Raw genomic sequence first — 24865 nt, 5'->3', positions numbered from 1 at the left:
CTGCCTTCGGCTCAGGTCATGATTCCAGCATCCTGGGATCGAGTTCCACATCGGGATCCTTTCTCAGCAGGGAGCCTGCTTCTCCCTCTGCCTCTGCCTGCCTCTCTGTCTACTTGTGCTCACTCTCGCTCCTCTCTCTCTCTGAAAAATAAATAAAATCTTAAAAAAACAAACTTTGATTATGGAAATGGCGGGTCATCAGAATGGCTATTATTCTTATTTCCTGCTCTTTAATTCACCACAGTGAATCATACCTGCTAGTGGAAGGGGCGATCTGTGTGTTTTTATTTCCTGTTTAAATTAAACAATGGGAAAACAATCTTTTGAGGAATTAAAAAACCCTTCATGGGGACTCATGTTTTTCTCTTCTGTGAACCACTTTCTGATAGGAAAATTTTTTTTTAAATTAAAGCTCAGACTCAGAGCTGTAACAGGGTGCTGTGCCCTTTGTGAGGGGGAGAAACAGAGGAGGAGTGTAGGTTGTTTAGGAGCTTGGGGGTGGCTCATTATGCTCCCACTGGAACATAAGCCCCTGTTAGCCTTCCTTGACAGTGGGTGGGGAAGATAGGGGTTGCTGCTCACCTGGTGGACCATCCTGGTCTCTGAAACCTGACCCAGTGAATCACTATTGACTTGAACTGGGGAATTTATGAAGAAAACAGAATGAACCCTGAAGGGTGCCTATATCCTTTGCACTCAGACAATTCCATGGAGCAAAGGAACTCATCACCCATGAGACATGTCAGGATCCCTGAGGGTGTGGGCTTTGCTCCCTGGGAAGAGGTTGTGTCTTCATCCTTATCTGAACCAGAACCATGTTGTCTGGTTACCAAGATCCAGACTTTTATGTGACCATGGAATTATTATTATTGTTATTTTAAGGAAGCAATGTAGGCACTGTCTTCAAGATACAAATGTCAAAAGGAAAAACAAAAGGCTATATATATATATATATATATATATATATATATATATATATTTATAATGACTAAACTTGTGTTATCTCTCATTAGTAAGGGTAACTTAGGGCTGCCCATATGAGAAAGACCAAGGAATTATATTTTGATCGAAGTGTGCTCTGCAAGTGTAGTGTATGTGTGGATTTTTTATTTATTTTGTTTTATTTTTTAATTTTTTTAAATTTTAAAAATTTTTATATAAACATAAAAGGTAAGTTTAGCCCAAGGGGTACAGATCTGGGAATCACCACGTTTACACACTTCACAGCACTCACCATAGCACATACCCTCTCTGATGTCCATAACCCCACCACCATCTCCTGACACCCCCTAGAAACCCTGTTTATTTTGTGAGATTAAGAGTCACTTATGGTTTGTCTCCCTCCCGATCCCATCATGTTACATTTATTATTTTCCTAACACCGAAGCACCCCCACGTTGCATCTCCACTTCCTCATGTCAGGGATATCATATGATAGCTGTCTTTCTCTGATTCACTTATTTCACTAAGCATAATACTCTCTAGTTCCATCCATGTTGTCACAAATGGCAAGATTTCATTTCTTTTAATGGCTGCATATTATTCCAGTGTGTGTGTGTGTGTGTGTGTGTGTGTGTATGTATGTGTGCCACATCTTCTTTATCCATTCATCTGTTGATGGGCATCTAGGTTATTTCCATAGTTTGGCTATTGTGGACATTGCTGCTAAAAACATTCGGGTGCACATGCCCATTTGGATCACTAGACTTGTATCTTTAGAGTGAATACCCTGTAGTGCAAAAGTTGGGTCATAGGGCAGTTCTATTTTCAACTTTTTGAGGAAATTCCATGATGTTTTCCAGAGTCGTTGCACCAGCTTGCATCACACCAACAGTGTAGGAGGGTTCCCCTTTCTTTGCATCCTTGCCAGCATATGTCACTTCCTGGCTTGTTGATTTTAGCCATTCTGACTGGTGTGAGGTGGAATCTCATTGTGGTTTTGATTTGTAATTCCCTGATGCCGAGTGATTTGGAGCATTTCTTCATGTGTCCGTTGGCCATCTGGATGGCTTTATTGCAGAAATGTCTGTTCATGTCCTCTGCCCATTTCTTGATTGGATTATTTGTTCTTTGGGTGTTGAGTTTGCTAAGCTCTTTATAGATTTTGGATACTAGCCTTTTATCTCACATGGGGTTCGCAAATATCTTCTCCCATTCTGTCAGTTGTCTTTTGGTTTTGTTAACTGTTTCTTTTGCTGTGATAAAGCTTTTTCACTTGATGAAATCCCTATAGTTCATCTTTGCCCTTGGTTCCCTTGCCTTTGGCGATGTTCCTAGGAAGAAGTTTCTGCAGCTGAGGTTGAAGAGGTTCTTGCCTGTGTTCTCCTCAAGGACTTTGATGGATTCCTTTCTTACCTTGCGGTCCTTCATCCATTTTGAGTCTATTTTCATGTGTGGTGCAAGGAAATGGTCCAATTTCATTTTTCTACTTGTGACTGTCCAATTTTCCCAACACCATTTGTTGAAGAGGCTGTCTTTTTTTCCACTGGACATTCTTTCCTGCTTTGTTGAAGATTAGTTGACTATAGAGCGGAAGTCTACTTCTGGGCTCTCTCTTCTATTCCTTTGATCTGTATGTCTGTTTTTGTGTCAGTACCATACTGTCTTGATGATGACAGCTTTGTAATAGAGCTTGAAGTCCGGAATGGTGATGCCACCAACTTTGGCTTTCGTTTTCAATATTCCTTTGGCTATTCGAGGTCTTTTCTGGTTCCATATAAATTTTAGTATTATTTCTTCCATTTCTTTGAAGAAATGGATGGGATTTGGTAAGCATGGCATTAAATGTGCAGATTGCTTTAGGTATAATAGACATTTTCAAAATAATTGTTCTTCCAATCCAGGAGCATAGAACATTTTTCCATTCCTTTGTGTCTTCCTTAATTTCATTCATGAGTACTTTATAGTTTTCTGAGTATAGATTCTTTGCCTCTTTGGTTAGGTTTATTCCTAGGTATTTTACGGTTTGGGGTGCAATTGTAAATGGGATTGACTTCTTAGTTTCTCTTTCTTCTGTCTTGCTGTTGTTGTAAAGAAATACAACTGATCTCTGTGCATTGATTTTATATCCTGACACTTTACAGAACTCCTGTACAAGTTCTAGCATTTTTGGAGTGGAGCCTTTTGCGTTTTCCACACAGAGTGTCATATATCTGCAAAGAGTAATAGTTTGTCTTCTTTGTTGATTTGGATGCCTTTAATTTCTTTTTGTTGTCTGATTGCTGAGGCTAGGACTTCTAGTACTATGTTGAATAGCAGTGGTGATAATGGACATCGCTGATGTGTTCCTGACATTAGCAGAAAAGCTGGGTTTAGGCTTCCTTTGTTGTTCTTTCTCCAGCTCCTTTAGGTGTAGGGTTATTTTCTGTATTTCAGACCTTTCTTGTTTCTTGAGAAAGGCGTATATCACTATATATTTTCCTCTCAGGACTTCCTTGCTGTGTTCCACAGATTTTGAACTGTTGTGTTTTCATTATCATTTGTTTCCATGATTTTTTTCAATTCTTCTTTAATTTCCTGGTTGGCCCATTCATTCCTTAGAAGGATGCTGTTTAGTCTCCATGTATTTGTGTTCTTTCCAAATTTCCTCTTGTGATTGAGTTCTAGCTTCAGAGCATTGTGGTCTGAGAATATGCAGGGAATAATCCCAATTTTTTTTAAGTTTATTTATTTATTTATTTGACAGACAGAGATCACAAGTAGGCAGAGAGGCAGGCAGAGAGAGAGGAGGAAGCAGGCTCCCCACTGAGCAGAGAGCCTGATGAGTGTTTCGATCCCAGGACTCTGGGATCATGACCTGAGCCGAAGGCAGAGGCCTTAGCCCACTGAGCCACCCAGCCGCCCCGATCCCAATCTTTTGATACTAGTCGAGACATGATTTATGACCCAGGATTGATCCATTCTGGAGACTGTTCCATGTGTGCTAAAGAAGAATGTGTATACTGTTGCTTTGGGATGAAATGTTCTGAAGAGATCTGTTATTTCCATTTGGTCCAGTGTGTCATTTAAGGCTTTTATTTCCTTGTTGATCTTTTGCTGGAAGATCTTTCCATTTCAGTGAGGGGAGTGTTAACGTCCCCTACTATTATTGTATTATTGTCAATTTGTTTCTTTGATTTTGTTACTATTAATTGGTTTATATAGTTGGCTGCTCCCAAGTTAGGGGCATAGATATTTAGAATTGCTAAATCTTCTTGTTGGACAGACCCTTTGAGTATGACATAGTGTCATTCCTCATCTCTTATTATAGTCTTTGGCTTAAAATCTAATTGATATCCTATAAGGATTGCCACCCCAGCTTTCTTCTGATGTTCATTAGCATGGTAAATTGTTTTCCACCTCCTCATTTTAAATCTGGAGATATCTTTGGGTCTAAATTGAGTTTCTTGTAGACAGCATATTGATGGGTTTTGTTTTTTTATCCATTCTGATACCCTGTGTCTTTTGATTGGGGCATTTAGCCCATTTAGATTCAGGTTAACTATTGAGAGATACGAATTTTGTGCCATTGTATTGCCTGTAAGGTGACTGTTCCTGTGTATTGTCTCTGATCCTTTCTGATCTAGTACTTTTAGGTTCTCTCTTTGATTAGAGGACCCATTTCAATATATCCCGCACAGCTGATTAGGTGTTTGCAAATTCTTTGCATATTCAGTTTTTGTTTGACCTGGAAGATTTTTATCTTTCCTTCTATTTTCAATGATAGCCTAGCTGGATATAGTATTCGTGGCTGCATGTTTTTCTCGTTTAGTGCTTTGAAGTTCTTTCTGGCCTGCCTGGTCTCTGTGGGTAAGTCCACTGCCAATCTAATATTTTTACCATTGTATGTTACAGACTTCTTTTCCTGGGCGGCTTTCAGGATTTTCTCTTTGTTGCTAAGACTTGTAAATTTTACTATTAGGTGACAGGGTGTGGACCTATTCCTATTGATTTTGAGGGGGGAATCTCTTGATGCTTGTTCCCTTTGCCATATTAGGGAAATTCTCTATAATAATTCCCCCTAATATACTTTCTGCTCCCCTCTCTCTTTCTTCTTCTTCTGGAATCCCGATTATTCTAATAATTTCATCTTATGGTGTCACTTAACTCTCAAATTCTCTGCTCATGGTCCAGTATTTGTTTGTCTCTCTTTTGCTCAGCTTCTTTTTTCTCTGTCAGTTGGTCTACTATATCACTATTTTTTCTTCTGCCTCATTTATCCTAGCAGTAAGAGCCTCAATTTTTTATTGCACCTCCTTAATAGCTTTTTTGTTTTCAACTTGGTTAGATTTTAGTTATGTCATTTCTCCAGAAAGGACTTTTATCTCTCCAGAGAGGGTTTCTCTAATATCTTCCATGCCTTTTTCGAGCACAGCTAGAACCTTGAAAGTTGTCATTCTGAACTCTAGATCAGACATATTACCAATATCTGTATTGATTAGTTCCCCAGCCTTTAGTACTGCCCTTGTTCTTTTTTTCGTGATGAGTTTTTCTGCCTTGTCATTTTGTCCAGATAAGGAAAGTCTCAATCACTTCTTGAGATGGTTGATCTCAAGAAGGGTGGCAAAGGGTGGCAAAGACCCCAGGAAAATGTGCTTTAACTAAATAAGAAGAGACCCCAAATCGTGGAAGGGAGATATATATATATATAATATATATTAGACTGGTGACTAGAACAGGGTCACCCACTTAATTACTTAATTTGGGGAGTATTTTGGTCTCTTAGAAGAAACTACCTCCCAAAATCTTCAAGAATGAAGAACATATTTAATGGTAAACACAATGAAGGGATGGAATATAGCTATAAAGATGAAAAAAATTTTCTAAAAAAAGGAGTTGATAAAGTAAGTTGGTTGGGAGAAAAAAGAAAAAGAAAGTGGGGAGAATTTGCTTGGGCTGGAGACGAGAAAAAGCCCAAGATAGATTTAGAGTGTATTTTGATCTATTAGAAGAAATTGTACACCAAAATTTTTTAGAACAAAAAACCCCATGTGTATACAAAAATAATGTTAGATACAATGAAGGATAAAATATGACTATAATAATGAAGGTTAAAAAAGATTATTTTTCAATGAAAGGCATTGTTAAGATAAACTAGTTAACATTAAAAGAAGAAAGGGTAAAAGTTACAAAACAATTGCAGAAGAGAAAAAAGAAAATTTTAAAAAAAAATCATTAACTGCAAGACTAAAGAATCATGGGGGAAAAGCCATGAATTCTATGCTTTGCTTTCTCCTCCTCTGGAATTTTGCTGTTATCCTTGGTAAATGAAGTTGGTCTTGGCTGGATTTCTTGTTGATCTGCCGAGGGAGGGGCCTCTTGTAGTGATTCTCAAGTGCCTTGCCGGAGGTGGAATTACACCGCTTTTACCAGGGGCCAGACTAAGTAATCTTCGGGAGCTTTTCTTCCCTGAACACTTTCTTTAGAGTTCTGGAGGACGGGAATGAAAATGCCAGCCTCTCAGTCTCTGCAGCCCAGAGTAGACGAGAGCTTGGGGCCCCACTCCTCAGTGCGCCCTCAGAGAAAAGTGCTCAATTACTCCCATCTCCCTGGTCTCCAGCCACACTTGGAACTCACCTAGCCTGTGCCCGGTTCAACGTAACCCCGAGTTGAGAGCTCACTTCTCTGCTCTGTCTCTGTAGCTGGCTTCCCCACTCTAATACCTGCGAGCTCTTTCATAATCAGACACCCCGGATCCTCCTGTGACCAGAAGGATCTGTGACCGATCCTTCTGGGGCCAAGCAGACCCCGCATGGACTTCATCCCAGTTTAGCCTCTGGAGCAATGTCCCTCAGTGGAACAGAATTTTAAATGTCCTGATTTTGTGCTCTGTTGTTCTGCCACTTGCCAGGAGCTGGCTCCTCCCACCACAAGTCTATCTTGCTGTCACTTTGGATTCACTTCTCTGCTGGTCCTACCTTTCAGAAAGTGGTTGATTCTCTGTTTCTAGAATTGTTTCCCTTCTTCTATTTAATCTCCTGTTGGGTTTGTAGGTGTTCACAATGCTTTGACCAGCTATGTAGCCCATCTCCTGCTACCTGATGTTGTCTTAACCAGCTGCTTCTCCACCATCTTGCGTGTGTATGTGTGTGTGTGTGCGTGTGTGTGTGTGTGTGTGTGTGTGTGTGTGTGTTTAAAGATTTTATTTGACACAGAGGTAGAGACATCACAAGTAGGCAGAGCAGCAGGCACAGAGAGGAGGAAGCAGGTTCCCTGCTGAGCAGAGTCTGATACGGGGCTCAACCCCAGGATGCTGAGATCATGACCTAATCTGAAGGCAGAGGCTTAACCCACTGAGACACCCAGGTGCCCAACACATGTAGTGTTTTATTATATCATTTTCCTTACTTCTCTGAAGGGAAAAGGAAGTGGTGACTGGAGCCTGGTTTCTGATTTGAAGGAATGGGATATAAGAGATTTGAAAAAATAGTGTTCATGCTGACATGGTCCTCAGTGCACAGTGAGGAAAGGTTTGAATCTTGGACTTGGAGGTGTTGGTGTTCTGGGAAGATGATGTCCAAGTTTCCAGCATGTAGAGTCACTTGGCTGGTCTTCCTACTCGCACCAGTTACTGCCTTCCTAAGGAGAGCTTGAAAGTGGCTTGGAACCCTAGGGCACTTGAGGAATGGTTTGGAAGAGACACCTGGGTGGGCCAGTGTAGACAAACTAAGGGAATTCCAGAGCTAATGATGAATACATTTCTGAGGCTGGAGTTTTCTTCTCTGTGAGTAGCATTGAGCTTGGGCGGAAAGCAGTCTCTGGATCTTAGGACTCATCGTGTGAGCAGGTCTGAGCCGGAATGCATTGTCAGATCAGAGAGCTGGGAGATGGTGAGGCCATGGTGGTGGACCATTACTCTTGAGGGAAGGCCATACTGCTCCAGGGATAGGGCTCTACTCCCTGGTCAGCCCTACTACTGCAGATGTACCACGAAAGTTATTTTCTCTTCGGTTCTCATGCTCTTGGCTCAGCAGGGCGGTTGGTGGGAAGCCACCCACAGGCAACCTTATTGATTCTTGCCCAGGTGCCCCTTGCTTCCTCAGATGAGGCACAGCAGGTATTCTCTACCTGGTGTCTATTAATTCAACCATCAGAAGCACTTCTTCCAGAGCCACACCCCTGAGAAATCCTCCACTTTCCTGTGCTGTGTGGAAGAGGCCAGTTTTCATTTGGAACTGAAATCTCAGATCCTGCTATTAGATTCCAAGGCCACACAGTACTCCATTCTCCATGATGCTCTAGTTGTGCTTGAGTCCTGATGTGCAAGACTGAGGCCAAATCTGGGCAGCCTGCTGCTGCTGCTTAATTTGTTTCCCAGAGTCAAGAGTCTAATATGTTTTTTCTCCTTCTCAACTATCTTCCAATTCCGGTTTCCCACCCTGTCCCTATGATCCTCTGTGTTGTTCCTTATATTCCACATATGAGTGAAACCATATGATAACTTTCTCTGCTTGACGTATTTCACTTAGCATAATCTCCTCCAGTTCCAGCCATGTCAATGCAAATGGTAAGTATTCATCATTTCTGATGGCTGAGTAATATTCCATTGTATATATGAACCACATATTCTTCTTCTTTTTTTAAAGGATTTTGTTTATTTATTTGACACACAGAGAGAGAGACAACTATCACAAATAGGCAGAGAGGCAGGCAGGGATAGCAGGGGAAGCAGCTCCCCACTGTGTAGAAAGCCCTATGCATGCTCGATCCCAGGAACCTGAGATCTTGACCTGAGCCACAGGCAGAGGCTTAACACACTGAGTCACCCAGGGGCCCTTGAACCACATCTTCTTTATACATTAATCTGTTGAAGGACATCTCTGCTCCTTCCACAGTTTGGCTATTGTGGACATTGATGCTAGGAAAACTGGGGTGCATGTGCCTCTTCATTTTACCAAATCCATATGGTAGATACCCAGGAGTGCAATTGGTGGGTCATAGGGTAGCTTTATTTTTAATATCTTGAGGAAACTCCATGCTGTTTTTCAGAGTGAGTGTACCAGCTTGCGTTCCAACCAACAGTGTAAGAGGGTTCCCTCTTACACTGTTGTGTAATATGTTTCACATCCGCATCAACATTTGTTGTTCCCTGTCTTTTAATTTTTGCCATTCTAACAGGTGTAAGGTGGTGTCTCATTGTGGTTTTGATATTTATTTCCCTGATGGCAAGTCATGTGGAGAATGATTTCATGTGTCTGTTAGTCATCTGTATGTCTTTGTGGAGAAGTGTCTTTTTAGGTCTTCTGACCATTTCTTGAGTGGACTCTTTGTTTTTTGGGTGTGTCTTTTTAGGTCTTCTGACCATTTCTTGAGTGGACTCTTTGTTTTTTGGGTGTTGAGTTTGAGAAATATTGTGTAAATCTTGGATACCAGACCTTTAACTGTAATAGCATTTGCAAGTATCTACTCCCATTTTACAGGTTGCCATTTAGTTTGCTGATTGTTTCCAAGCTTTTCATCTTGATGAAGTACTGAAAGTTTATTTTTGCTTCTGTTTCCCTTGTCTTTAGAGACTTGTCTTGAAAGAAGTTGCTGTGTTGGAAATCGAAGAGGTTGCTGCCAGGATTTTGGTGTGAGACAGGAATTAATCATCTTTCTTTCCTGATTGTATTTGAGACCTCTCTCCATCTTGGTGAGTCTAGCTAAGGGTTTCTTAGTTTTGTTTATCTTTCCAACAAAGGCAATTCTTATTTTCATTGATGTTTTGTCTTTTTAGTCATCATTATTCATTTTCACATTCCGTTTTGTTATTTCCTTATTCCTACTGATTTGGGGATTTCCTTGTTTTTTTTTTTTTTTTAAATACTTCTTTATCATGTAAAATTACAATGTTTGTAGGAGAGCTTTCTTGTGGACTGACGGCGACCAATTTCTGTGAACTTCCCCCTTAGAAATAATTTTGCTGTATCCCTTACATTTTTGTAGGTTTTTCTTTTTGTCTCGAGGTACTTTTAAAATTTCTTGATTTCTTATTTGACTGTTGGTAGTTTATTACCATGTTGTTAAATCTCTACATAAATTTGACTCTCGCATTTTCTTCCTGTGATTGATTTCTAGTTTCATATCATTGTGGTTGAACAATATTTGAATCAGAAGGTGAGGGTAACATTCAGGATAAAGTTTTGTTTACTGGGCTTTTTTTCTGAGGGCGGAGAATTAGCTCCATACAGTGGAAGGTGTTGGGTTGGCAAGTTCCAGGAGTGCAGGAGGAACAATGGAAATGACCGCCGCCGGGTCCCGCCGTCTTCCAGCCTCCACCCCCAGTTTCCTTCACCCTTGACTCTCCCGCCAAAAGGATGTATGCCCAGGTCATGTCCCCATAGGTAACCTGATACCTATGAGGGAAACAGATGAAAGACCCCTGCCAACTCCCTCCCAGTGTGACTTCCCCTACTCTCTTTCCGGAGTCAAGGAACCTTGACAGAGAGTACCCACCTCCTCCCGGAGCAACTTTCCTGGTTCCCCTTCTCTTGAGTCCTGAAACTTTGCAGGAGAGTGCCTTTAATAAATCTTGCCTTGCACCCACTTTGCCTGGCGTGTTTATCTCGCCTATAAAACCTTACATTTGGAGCCCAAAACCCCGGAGGGTTTTGAGAGCCTCCCACCCTGGTGAGGAGGCTCTCTCCTCTCCCTAGCCAGACCTGGACCTGCCTTTCCCAACGCCACTTCTGAAGCCATGGTGAGTTTCCCCGGATTCCGTGCCTCTGTCTGGAAAGCCCTGCCCTAATCACGCCTATGTCAGGGCGGACCCCACTGGTCACCAGGTGACCTCCGTGACTCTGAGAAGCTGGGAGACATCCTAACCTCTAGGGTATTTGACACAGTTTTTCTGCAACCCAGTGGTGGATGAGGGGATGACTTCCTCCTGCCATCGGGTTGTCTGACAAGGAGTCTTGGGGACCTCCCAATCTAAATTCAACCCTAAAACATCCCGGGGGTGTTTTAGGCCTGTTGGACAATCTTAAAACCCTGGAACTGGACCAGGACCTGCAAAAATGACGTTACTATACTGTAGCTTGGCCACAATACTGATTAGACAGTCAGTCCCAATGGTCTCCAGAAGTCACGTATAATTATCAGATTTTCATGGACCTAAATAACCTCAATAGACACCAAGGCAGATGGTCCAAGATCCCTTAAGTTCAGGATTTCTGAACCAGCGCCCTTGTTTACCCGTCCCTCTCCCCACTCCTATCCGAACTCCTGACAAATTTATCCACAGTAAATATGAAACTTTAATCAGTTTACTGAAGCTCTTGTTATTTGTTAATATCTGTTACCAAAGAAATGACTAAATGGATGGTTAATTGTCTGTCTCAAAGTTTTAATGGGTGATTGCTGAGATAGCTTTCAAAGTCTTTGGTAACCTGAAGGTTTATGTTTTGCTTGGATGACAAATGGGATTAAATCTGTTGGATATTTAGGTCTTTTCCAAAGGGATAAAATGCCAAGTCATTTATTACTGAACATAGCTTTGTGCTTTTGACTTCTTACAGCAAAGAAAATAAGAACATTTAAATCTGTTAGTAAGCATGGTTTGTGCTTAACTGATTCATAAATTGGCATCCAAAGAATTCTGTTCTAGCCGTTTATGATTAATAACTGACTAGAGGTTAATAACTAAAGGTGTTTCTAAGAGTACAAAATTCTGCGAAATAAAGGAAGCAACTCTGTATGTAGGAAAGTAGAAGATATATGAGAAAGATTTAAGGAATGAGAGTATATTTTATTGAAAGTGAAAGGAGATAATTTTGTCCTAAGTGAGATGGCTTTTTGAGACAAAACCTGAATGCAAAGGAAAGTTGTAGAAGGTTTGTGAAGGGAAATCATTCAGGAACCCAAGGAAAACCCGGCCATGTTTCTTAACCAACTTACTGAGGCGCTGACTCAATACACTTACCTAGACCTGGCCTCTCCAGCAGGGGCGACTGTTTTAGCTACTCACTTTATTTCTCAGTCAGCCGCTGGCATTCGGCAAAAATTAAAGAAAGTGTAGGAGGACCCTCAAACTCCCATTTTTGATCTGGTGAAAATGGCATTTAAAGTCTTTAACTCCCAAGAGGAGGCAGAACTTAAGCACCAAGCCAGACTCCAACCGAAGGTCCAACTGCGGACCCAAGCCCTGGTAGCAGCTCTAAGGCCGGCAGGTTCTGGGGGTCAACAGAAGGGAGCACCTAACTGCATCCCTCCGGGGGCCTGTTTCACGTGTGGAGCCAAGGGATACTGGGCCCGTCAATGCCCCAATCCAAAAACGCCTACTAGGCCGTGCCCTCAATGCCGCATGATGGGCCACTGGAAATTGGACTGCCCCAGCCTCAGGGTATTGCGGCGCCTCCACGTGGGGGAGACTCTGAGACGGTAAGTTCTGTCTTCCAACTTCTCCTATTGGATGACTGATGGAGCCCAGTATCGGACACCCCTCTCACCCATGCCGAGCCCAGGGTCATGCTCCAGGTAGTGGGTAAGTCCCTTTCCTTTCTATTGGACATGGCACATGCTGTCCTGCCTTTGTACTCAGCTCCTACTCATCCCTCCTCAGTTGCAGTTATGGGAATTGATGGTACTTCCTCCACTCCAAAGGCCAGCCAACCCCTTACATGCAGCCTGTATGGGTTCCCCTTCTCACACTTCTTCCTCATTATCCCTTACTGCCCTGTTCCCTTACTAGGCAGGGACATTCTCCACAAACTTCAGGCCACCATTTGTCTCTCTCCCTCTCCCTTGACTTCTGTTCACCTCATCCTTCCTCTACTTCCCTATGACTCGTCCTCTATCCCAGACTGTCTCCCCTCTGTAGACCCACAGATATGGGACATTTCCAGACCTGTAGTAGCAACCCACCAGTGAGGACTCAAGTTCATCAGTGACCGCCTTTGGCAGCAGGGTCTCCTTATTCGCATTAACTCTCCAAGGAACTAGATGTCACTGTCCAGGGATGGCAGCCCTGCCTCAAGGCCCTAGCGGCAGCCACTTCTCTGACAAAGGAGGCCCTCAAACGTACCTTAGGACAGCCCATCATGGTCTTCTCCCCCCATAGACTGATGGACTGAATCAGCCAAAAATACTTGGCACAGATCACTCCTTCCCATCTCCAAGTCTACCACCTGCTGTTCATAGAAAACCCCCAGGTCACACTCTGTCTCCCTTCGCCTAAATCCCACCACTCTCTTGCCGACAACTTCATCTACCCCCACTGCTCTCCACTCCTGTGCTCAACACCTGGAAGAACTCTCTCCCTCCCATCCAGGACTTTGGGACAAGCCGATGACTGAACCTGATCGCACTCTGTTCATGGATGTGAGCTCACTCATAGCTCCATATGGACGGCGATGTGTGACCTATGCAGTGGTCACCCTGGATGCAGTCATATAAGCAACCCCCCTTCCCATTGGGACTACTTCTCAAAAGGCAGAACTCCTGGCTCTTACCAAGGCCCTTCACTTATCTGAGGGCCAACGGGTCACTATTTATACTGACTCCAAATATGCTCTCCTTATTACCCACACTCACTCTGTCCTCTGGCGAGAAAGGGGATTTCTCACAACCAAGGGAACCCCCATAGTCAAAGGGCCTCTTATTGCCAAACTCCTTGACGCTCTCAAGTACCCTACTGAGGTGGCTATTGTCCACTGCCATGGCCGTCAGGACTCCAGAGACCCCATCTCTTTGGGGAACAACAAGGCTGACTCTGTTGCCTGACAGATGGCCTTAAACACCTCTCTAGCCCCTCTCCTGTTTCTCAACACTCCTCACAGTCCCTGTACACTGATGAGGAGACTCGGGCCCCTATAACATTAGGTGGCAGGTTGGATGACAAGGGATGGTATTTTGTCCAGGACAAAATTGCCCTCCCAAACAGCCTAATCCACACCCTCTTTACTGACATTCACCAGTCTCTCCACACCGGTCCAAAGGCTCTATACCAACTTCTCCAACCTCTCTTTCACCACCCCCTCCTCCAAAAGACTATTAAGGAGGGACACAAGGCCTGTAGAACCTGTCCTGTGGTCAATGCCCAGGGCGGCCTCCTCAGACCAGGACCCACCCACCAGCTCCAAGGACATCAGCCAGGCAAGGTCTGGCAACTTGACTTCAATCACATGCCTCGACACAAAACCTTTAGTTATCTACTAACTCTTGTGGACACCTTCACAGGCTGGATCGAGGCATTCCCCACCACTAGGGAAACAGCAGAGGTGGTTGCCGCTGTTCTCACTAAGCACATCATTCCGAGGTTTGGACTCCCTCGAACCGTACAATCAGACAACGGACCGGCCTTCATCTCCAGCATCACACAACAGATCTCTGAGAGCCTCAACATCACCTGGAAACTCCATAACCCCTACCATCCCCAATCGTCGGGTAAGGTCAAGAGGGCCAATGGCCTCCTCAAGGAACAAATCACCAAACGCACTCTTGAAACCTGACTGTCTTGGCCAACCCTTTTCTCACTAGCACTCACCTGCCTTAGGGCCTCCCCTAGCCACCCATCAGGTCTCAGTCCCTTTGAGCTCCTGTACAGCAGGCCCTTTCTACTCAATCACAACATGCCTGCCTCTTCTCCACCCCTCCTATCCTATCTGCCCTATCAGACCCTCTTACAAGCACTCCTAAGGGCTCATGCAGGTTCAACCATCCTCGCCCCTGACAGCCCGAGTGGAGACTTCCCCCAGGCCCTAAATGCTGGGGACCAAGTTCTCCTAGGAGAACTTCACCCAAAGTCCTTACAGCCCAGGTGGACTGGCCCCCATACTGTTATTCTTACAACTCCCACAGGGGCAAAATTCCTAGGAAACCACCCATGGGTACACATCTCCTCTCTAAAACCAGCGCTACAACAGGATGGCTGGACTTCCCAAACCCTGGTGCCCACGTGGTTGCAAATTTCCCGCACCACTTCTTCTCACACTCCTCCTTCTACACCCCCCATAGCTTTCCCTCAGGTGACCCTGAATTCAGGTGGTACTTCTTCCTAGTGGAAACTTGGGCACCACATGGTCTAGTCAGCTGGTCACCACAGATTACCAGTCTGGAGTGTGCCAGCCCAAGTGGAAATGGCCGTCCTCTCCACCCCCCTCCTGTGACAAAAAAGGGCTGTGTTTCTTCCTCTTGTTATGGGGTTCTCCTTGGTGTCTTCCCTAGTGGCCACCTGGCTGGGCACCGGGGCAATAGCTCACTCCACAGGTGCTACCTGAGATTTATCTGAACAGATCTGAACAGCCATGGAAGTCTCAGCTGAGTCCTTTGCATCTCTACAATGACAGATTATTTCAGTGGCCCAGGTAGCCCTACAGAACCAGCAAGCCCTGGACCTGCTCCCTGCAGACAAGGGAGGAACCTGTTTATTCCTCAATGAAGAATGCTGCTATTATATCAACGAATCCAGTGTAGTTGAAACCAATATCAGTGCCCTGACAAAAATCTGCGACTCCCTTGGTGGCCAGCATCACCCTGTAATAAAACCCTCTCAATGGTGGTTCTCCCCCTTAACGACCTGGCTCCTTCCAATCCTAAGTCCCATTATTCTCTTCCGCCTATTAGGACTTATCACCCCCTGTGTTCTTTGCTTCATTCAGGAACGCATATGTGAGGTTTCCAGGGTCACTGTCAACCAACTCCTCCTGGATCCCTATACCTGCCTATCCACATGCAAAGGACCCTATGATGTCGCCCCTTTACCAGCAGGAGGTAGCCAGATCTGAGTCGCTGCCCCCATTACACCAAAAAGGTCGGAATGTTGGGTTGGCAGGCTCCGGGAGTGCAGGAGGAAAAATAGAAATGACCACCGGCTCCAGAGGCACCTGGAGTGCAGGAGGAACAATGGAAGCGACCGCTGCCGGGTCCCGCCGTCTTCCAGCCCCCCCTTTTCCTTCACCCTTGACTCTCCCACCAAAAGGATGTATGCGTAGGTCACATCTCCATAGGTAACCTGATACATATGCAGGAAACCGATAAAAGACCCCCACCAACTCCCTCCCAGTGTGACTTCCCCCTCTCCCTTTCCGGAGTCAAGGAACCTCTACTGAGGGTGCCCACCTCCTCCCAGAGCAACTTTCCTGGCTCCCCTTCTCTTGAGCCCTGAAACTTCGCAGGAGAGTGCCTTTAATATATCTTGCCTTGCACCCACTTTGCCTGGCGTGTTTATCTCGCCTATAAAACCTTACAGAATGTTTTGCGAGATGGTGGGGAGTGGTCAACCCTTGTTAGAATTAATGACTACCATGAAGGCAGTGTACCACTGTTTACACCTTATTCCTGATGGATTTTCACTTCATTAGAAACATTTTCTTTTCTTTTTTTTTTTTTTTTATAAGATTTCATCCATTTTTTTGACAGAGAGAGAGAGATCACAAGTAGGCAGAGAGGCAGGTAGAGAGAGAAGGGGAAGCAGGCCCCCTGCTGAGCAGAGAGCCCAATGTGGGGCTCGATCCCAGGCTCCTGAGATCATGACCTGAGATGAAGGCAGAGGTTTAACCCACTGAGCCACCCAGGCGCCCCAATTAGGAATATTTTCTATGAGGTGCAGGGTTGACCTTCTCTAATAGAAAGGTGCCAGGTGGGTTCATGGCATGGCCCCAGGTCAGCAGCTTGGATGTATGGTATTGTACGGGAACAGAACTGTCTTTGAAAGTGATAGAAACACATCATGGTGAGCTCCATGACAATAGCCGAGGTCCTGAGTGACCCACTGGGTGTTGGTGGTGGGTGGGGTAGTGGGGTCTGTTAATCTGTCTCATAAGGTCCTGTGGAACTCAGGGACACCCTCCTGTCTGTTGAGTTGTGTGGATACAGGTAGACAGCAGTATCTGGTCAAGCACAAGGGTTGCACTGGACCACCACCAGAGGGGCAGTGTGCCCGGGGAGCACTCCGTTTCCATAAAAATAGACCAGGGTCTGTGACCATGATTCTTAGCAGCAGCATGGGGAAAGGAGGTCGGTAGTGGTGCACACTTCCTAGGGTTGTGGTCAAGACTAGTTTGGAGCCCACTGAAGTCAACCATACCTGGCACAGAATGCATCCAGTCACTGTAGCTGTGAGCACTGTGCCAGCTCTGATGCTGCTGCCTCCTATTTTTCATCATCTTTATGGACATGAGCCTCTGCTTTTGCCCCATGGCCTCCAGGGCATTGCCCTCCCTCCATCTGGCCCTCTCCTCTGCCCTGTGTAACCTGATGCCAGGGTACCTTCTCAAGAGGCAGCTCAGTCAGTCCCTTGATGGGACACTTCCATGGATCCTCTGTGAGGTGAGGACGATACCTTGCCCTGGAAGGGGGTTGCAGGTCCCCAGTCAAGAAAGCCACATCTCTCTTTTCAGCCTGACCTCCCCTCCCCTCAGTCTTCCTCAGGGAAGGTCTTCTCACTTCATGAGCTGAAAGCTCTGAACTTAAAAACGAATATCGTTTTATATTCCTCAATGCCTTAGTTCATCCATGGCATGACTTTCAAAACTGCCAGTGGGTTTTTAGCAGTCCTGGAGGTCTGCCTGCTCAAGGAGGGGATGACCTGGGAGTGGCAGCCTTCCTTCCCATCTTCCTCAGCATGTCCCTGATCCCTGGAGCCATCTGTCCCACTGAGGGTTGAGGGACCCAAGACAGCCCATCTTGAGCCCAGGTTGGGTCAGCTGCGTAGACTGATGTATATTAGTAGTGGTGGGAAGCTGGCATGGGCCAGGTGCAGACAATTTCTCCTTCTTTTTCCTTCTTCCCTTCCCACACAGAGGTAGCTCAGAACAGTCTTCAAGGCCTATATCTCAAGATCCCATGACCCAGGCTCCCTGCTTTCAGCTGGTGACCTTAGTGGTTTCCTGTCGCTTCTGCCTCCCATACCCACTCCCATGGCCATTCCTAGATCAGGGGAGGGATCCAACCCTTGACTGTACTTGGTCTTCCTCCTGTCCCACACCCAGCCCACCCACATTTGTCTTCCAGGTATGTGCTTGGAAGCAAGCCCATCAACAGGAACTTATCAGCCAACAGAACCAGGTAATGACCACTGAATTAGAGATCCAGGGTGCATATCAAACCTGCTCTGGAAGCTGTCCCATACTCTATGACAATCTCACACGAAAACAGAAACAATAATAGCTTTCTGGACAGTGAAGTGACATCCGTCTCTACTTACACTCTTGAAAGCATAGGTGCTGACCCTGGATGGAAAGGGACCGTGGCTCCTGTGGGCTACCATTAACAGGAGAAGTATAAGAATTCAGTGAAATTTGAATTCCAAGCATAGAGTGAATAATTATTGTACAGTAAATACTCTCACAAGTAAGTCTTTTGAACATTGCATATCAAAAGTTTACATCCAAATAGTTTACTGAAAGGAAAAAACTTTTTTATTGTTTATTTTAATTCAGGTAGAGTTAACATACAGTGGTATATTAGTTTCAGGTGTACAATGTAGTGATTCAGTGATTCTATGTATTACTCAACGGATATCAAGAAAAGTGTACTCTTAGTCCCCGTCATCCATTTCACTCATCCCTCCATCCACTTCCACTCTGGTAACCACAGAGTCGGTATTTTGCTTTGTATCTTCTTTCTCCTTTATTTATGTATTTTCGTTTCTTAAATTCCATGTAAGAGTGACATTGAAAGGCATTTGTCTTGCTCCAACTGATGGGTTTCACTTATGACAGTATCTCTAGCTCCATCCATGCGTCTGCAAATGGCAAGATCTCATTCTTTTTATGGCTGAGTAATTTCCCACTGTGTGTGTGTGTGTGTGTGTGTGTGTGTGTGTGTGTGTACATATATCATCTCATTAATCAAATTATCAAGAAATACTTGGATTGCTTCCATATTGTAATATTGTAAATAATGTTGCAAGAAATATAGGGGCTCATGTATCCTTTTGAGTTATTGTTCTCATATTCTTCGGGTAAACACCCGGTAGCGTGATTGCTGGATTACAATGAAGTTCTATATTTAACGTTTTGAGGAACAGTCATACTGTTTTCTAAAGTGGCTGCAGCAGCTTGCATTCTCACCAACAATGTAAGAGGGTCCCCTTTTATCCACATCTTCCCAACATCTGTTTTCTTCTGCTGGTGCTGTCAGCCATTCTGATAGTGTGAGGTAGTATCTCATGGAACTTTTCATTTGGATTTTCCTGTTGATGGGTGATGGTGAACATATTTTCATGTGACTGTTGACATCTGTATTTCTTCCTTGGAGAAATGTCTATTCATGTCTTCTATTTTTTTAACTGGATTATTTGTATTTTGGGCGTTGCGTTGTATCAATTCTACATATTTTGACACTACCCCATTATTGCATATGGTATTCGCAAACATCTTCTCCCATTAAGTAGGCTGTCTTCTATTTATTACATTTTCATTGTTCTTCTGCTGTGTGGTAAGCTTTCATATTGATGTAGTTCCAGTAGTTTATTTTTGCTTTTGCTTCCTTTTCCTTAGGAGGCATGTCTAGAAAATGTATGGTTCATGGCAGAGAAGTTGCTTTCTGTGCCCTCTTGTAGGATTTTTATGATTTCAGGTCTCACATTGAAGTATTGAACCTGTTTTGAGTTAATTTGTCCATCTGGTGTAATAAAGCAGATTAATTTCATTCTTTTGTGCATAGCGGTCCAGTTTTCCCAAAACCATTTGTTGTAGAGCCTGTTCTTTTCCCTTTTAATACTTTTGCCTGTTTTGCAGAAGACTACTTGGGCACGTGATTGTGGGTTTATGTCTGAGCTTCTATTCTGTTCCCTTGGTCACTGTGTATATTTCTGCACCAGTCCCATACTGTTAGGATGCCTGAAGCTTTGTACTATAATTTGAAATATGGAATTGTGACGCCTCAAGCTTTGTTTTCAATCATAACATTGTGTTGGTGCTTCAGTATCTTTTGTGATTTCATAGAAATTTTTAAGGTAGTTTCTTTGAGTTCTTTCATTTTTTAAAAAATTTAAATTCAATTAGCCAACTTATAATACATCATTAGGTTCAGATGTAGTGTTAAATAATATATCAGATGTGTATAACACCAAGTGCTCATTGCATCATGTGCCCACCTTAGTGCCCATCACCCAGGTACCCCCTGCCCCCATCCAGCAACCCTCAGTTTGTTACTACAGTTAGTTACTATTATGTTTTTTTCCCATCTCTGATGACTTCTCATTCTGTTTCCCTTTCCTTTTTCTATGGTTCTCTGCCCTATTTCTGATATTTGACAAATGAGTGAAACCATGTGATAGTTGTGCTTCTTTCATTGCCATATTTTACTCAGCATAATATCTTCCACACCCATCCAGGTTGATGTGATGATAAATAATCAACCTTTCTGATGGCTGAGTAATATTCCATTGAATATATGAACCACATCTTCTTTATCCATCCCTCTGTCCATAGGTATCTGGGTTCTTTCCATAGTTTAGGTATAGTGGATATTGTTACAATGAACACTGGGGTGCAGGTGTCAGTTCTTTTCATTACATCTCTATTTTTGTAGTAAAAGCCCTGTGGTGCAATTGCTGTGTTTTAGGGTAACTTTACTTTTAACTTCTTGAAGAAACCCTGTACTGTTTTCCAGAGCGGATGTAACAGTATGCATTCCCACCAGGAGTGTAGGAAGCTTCCCCATTTTCTGTATCATCACCAACACTTGTGGTTTCATGTCTTGTTAATTTTAGACGTTCTTCCTTGTGTGAAAGGACACCTTAATGTGGTTTAGATTTGCATTTCCCAGAAGCCATGTGATGTGGAACATTTATGCATATATCTGTTGGTCACATGTGTGTCGTCATTGGAGAAATGTCTGTTCATATTTTCACCTATATCTAGACCTTACATTGGGCTAAGGCCCTGAAGCCTGGAAGATACAATCATCCAGAACTGTGGAGATCTTCACAAGGTCTGAGTTAAAATGGAGTTTTAGGGTGTATATGAAGCTCAGGGATTGTGTTCAGAGTGTGCATGAAAGTGTAGGTTCACTGACATTGTCTCAGGTTTGCATTCAGATTTCTCATGCTCTGAATCCAGTCTGGAGTGAAAAAGGGAATTTCCTTTTGTGTGGCAGGCTGATCCTCTGGTGTTGTTCAAGTGTTCCCAATACCCGGTGCTTGGGAGCCAGGCCTCTACAGATGGTGCTCTCAGAACTCCAACTAGGGTTATGGTTAGGACATAGGAGCATGGAAGGTCCGAACTGCCAACCATGTGGTGAGTGTCCTGGAGGGCTGAGTTGAGGGCATGGGCTAAGGTGAGTGTGCGGCTCAGGGTTTCAATCCATGAGCCATTGAAAGTGGGAGTTCAGTGGGATGGAAAGAGATGGGCCTTCATATTTCTACTGACCTCTATACTTATTGGAGTCCATTATGGAAAGATTTCCTTCTGGGTGGGAGGCTGAGTCCTCTGGTATTGCTCAGCCATCCCCAAATCCTGGGGCTTTGGAGCCCTCCCTTAAGAGACAGTTACCTGAGAGCCCAACATAGGGATAGAGTTAGGGTCAAGGGGCATTGCAGGGCCAAAGAGCTGGCAGTGTGTGTGGAATTAAGAAATGAAAGATGAGTGTTCCCGTTCAGGTCAGGCACAGGGTTTTTAGCCTAGAGGCCACTGAAAGTGGTGGTTTGCTGGGATGGGCTCAGATGGGCAGGCATTTTCTCCTGATTTGAATATTTCTAGAAGTCTACATGGCACACTTTCCTCCTGTGTGTTAGGCTGAGTCCTGTTGTATGGCTAAGGTGACCCCAGTGCCTGGGGCAGGGGGCCAGGCCCCTAGGAATGGAATGCTCAGGACATGTCAGGCTCAAACTGCCACCCTGAGAGGAGCGACCTGGGGAGCAGAGTTGAGGACGTAGGTCAGTGTGAGTGTTAGGATCCAGGTAGTGAATAGGGGGTTGCTGAGAGTGGGATAGTCTCACGGGGCCACGAAATATTCTGGTATAGTTCAGGTGTAACCCATCAGTGGGGCTTTGGTGTGGATCCTCAGAGGACAGAAGACTGAAAGTATAGCCTAGGGCTAGGGATAGAGCACAGGGGCATGGCTGGCCTGATCTGCTGGTGCTGAGGCGGATGCCTAGGGCAATGAGTTGAAGGTCATGGTCAAGTGGTGCATTACACTCTGGGTTTGTGCCTGAGGGGTGGCCGATGGTGGAGGTTGCTTCATGGGCTGTTCAGGTTTCTCCCATTCTGAGGGTACTGTGCAGCTCCAAACAGAACAGTTTCCTCCTGGGTGGCAGACGGAGTCCTGGTTTGGGGATCAGGGGTCCAAATATGGAGGAAATGGGGGCCCAGCCTCTGGGGAGGAAGACTGAAAACCCAACCTAGCGTTAAGTTTAGGGCCAGGAGCATGGAAGACCTAATTTGCTGGCACTGAGGAGGGATCCCAGGGGGCTGAATTGAGGGCAGGGGTCTGGTGGCATGACAGGGTCCAGGTTTGTGGTCAGGGGACAGCTGACCACAGTGGAGGAGGGTGTGCTCAGGGGGACATGCAGTTTCTCCCACTCTGAGGGTTCTACTCAGCTTCAATTGGCACGGTTTCCTCCTGGGTGTCAGGCTGAGTGTCAGCCCCCGCATTTGTTGCCAATGGTGTGCAGAAGGTGGGGATGGCCTCAGGTGGGGCATGCAGGTTTCTCCCGCTCTGAGGATTTGGCACAGCTCCAAACAGCATGGTTTCCTCCTGCATGGTGGGCAGAGTCCTGGGGTGTCACCAGGGGTCTTTAATATTGGGGGCTTGGGGTCAGGCCTCTTGGGATGGAAGTCTGAAAACCCAAATTAGGGATAGGGTTAAGGCCTAGGGGCATGGCAGACCTTATATGCCAGTGCTGAGGCAGGTGCCCTGGTGTGCTGAGTTGAATTTGAGTTTCAGACAGTACGTTACACTCTGGGTTTGTGTCCAGGCATTCACATAACCTGGGAGTGACTTCAGGGCTCCATGGAAGTTTCTCCAGCTCTGAGGGTTCAGCGCAGCTCCAAACAGCACAGCTGTGCCCTGCGTGGCAGGCAGAGTCCCAGCATGAGTATCAGGCATCCTTAATCTGGACTTAAGGACCAGGCCTCTGGGTGCAGAAGCCTGTACACCCCACCTAGGATTAGGATTAGGACCTAGGGACATGGCAGGCTCGATCTGCCAGCACTGAGACACGATCCCCTTGGGGCTGAGTTGAGGGCATATGTCAGGCGGTGCCTCAGAATCCGGGTTTGTGGCCAGGGGGGCTGCAGATGGTGTGTGGGGGGGGGTCACTTTAGTGGGGTATGCGGGTTTCTCCCTCTCTGATGTTTCTGTGAAGCTTCATATGGCACATCTTCCTAGGACATGGGAGGCTGAATTCTGGGATAACACTCAGGGGTCCTTAATGAGGCTGGTTTGGGGGCCAGGTCTTTTGGGATGGAAGCCAGAAAACCCAAACTAGGATTAGGGTTAGGGCCTAGGACCATGGCAGGTTCTCTGGTGGGCTGAGTTGAGGGCACATGTCTGGAGGTGCATCAGATTCCAGGTTTGTGTCAAGGGGTTCCACAGAACCTGGGGAGGTATCTCCCATTCTGAGGGTTCTGTGCAGCTCCAAGCAGCAGAGTTGTGCCCTCAGTGGGAGGCATAATTCTGGTTTGAGTCTCAGGTGTCCCCCGTCTGTCTGGGTTGTGGTCCAGGTCTCTGAGAATGATAACCTGTGCACCTCACCTAGGTTTAGGCTTAGGGCCTCGGGGCATGGCAGGCCTGATCTGCCATTTCTGAGGCATGATCTGCTCAGGGCCAAGTTGAGGATTTGTCAGTCATTGCATCAGAGTCCGTTTTTGTGGCCGGGGGGCCACCGAAGTTGGTGCTGGCTTTACGAGGGAGTGCAGGTTTCTCCCACTCTGAGAGTTTGGCACAGCTCGAAATCGTCTGGTTTGCATCCACATTGTGGACTGAATTCTGGGGTGTTAATTGGGGTTCTTAATCTGGGGGGCTTTGGATCCAGGCCTTGAGGGTGGAATCCTGAAAACCCAAACTACGTTAGGGTTAGGGCCTAAGGGCATGGCAGGCCAGATCTACTGGTGCTGAGGCGGGCTCTCTGGTGGGCTGAGTTGAGGGAAGGCATCATGCAGGGCCTCAGTCTCTGGGTTGGTGACCATGGGTGCCACCGAAAGTGGGCGTGGCCTCAGGGAGGCATGGAGATTTCTTCTGCTCTGAGGGTTGGGCACAGCTCTAATGTCACAGTTTCCATCTGGGTAGCAGGTGGATCCTGGGGTGTGGCTCTGGAGTCCTCAATCTGTAGATGGAAGCCTGAAAACCCAACCTAGTGTTAGGTTTAGGGTCTGGGGCATGGCAGGCCTGATCTGAAATCGCTGGGACTGGCACTCCAGGGGTTTGAGTAGAGTGAGGGTATGGCCATGTATGCACCAGGATTTTAAACTGCTTTCTCATGGGGTTTGGACCGTGACCACTTGAGATCATGGGCCAGGCCCAGGTGGCCGCCCTGCATGTCCGTGCTGCCAAAAGCCATTTCAGTGGGGGATTTTCTGGATAATTATCATGAGCGAGAGGCTCATGAGAATTGGCCGGCATTGGGAGGCAATTTGGGATGCACTCACACCCATTGTTTAGAGTGCTTTCTTCCTAGATGCTCATTATGACCATCCAGGAACTTGGACTGGTCCCACGGGGCTCCCCTGCGGTCCCCAGCTGATGGGAGATTTCCGGAGGTAGAGTTGTGGGAGGGTCTCGGGCTGAGAATGAGGCTTCATGTTTGTGGTTCCTTTGGGTGCTGAAGGTGGGGGTGGCCTCAGGAGGGTATGAAGGTTTCTCCCCATCTGAGGGGTTTTCTGCAGCTCTAAACAGTAATGTTTCCTGATTTGTGGCAGTGGAGTCCTGGGGTGCAGCTCTGGGGTTTCCAATCTGGAGGGCTTGGGGACCAGGTCTCTGGGAATGTAAGCCTGAACCCCCAACCTAGGCCTAGGTTTAGGTC

This window comes from Mustela lutreola, chromosome 5, assembly GCF_030435805.1.
Source record: "Mustela lutreola isolate mMusLut2 chromosome 5, mMusLut2.pri, whole genome shotgun sequence".
Taxonomy (NCBI): domain Eukaryota; kingdom Metazoa; phylum Chordata; class Mammalia; order Carnivora; family Mustelidae; genus Mustela; species Mustela lutreola.
Note: the sequence above shows the minus strand (reverse complement) of the source record.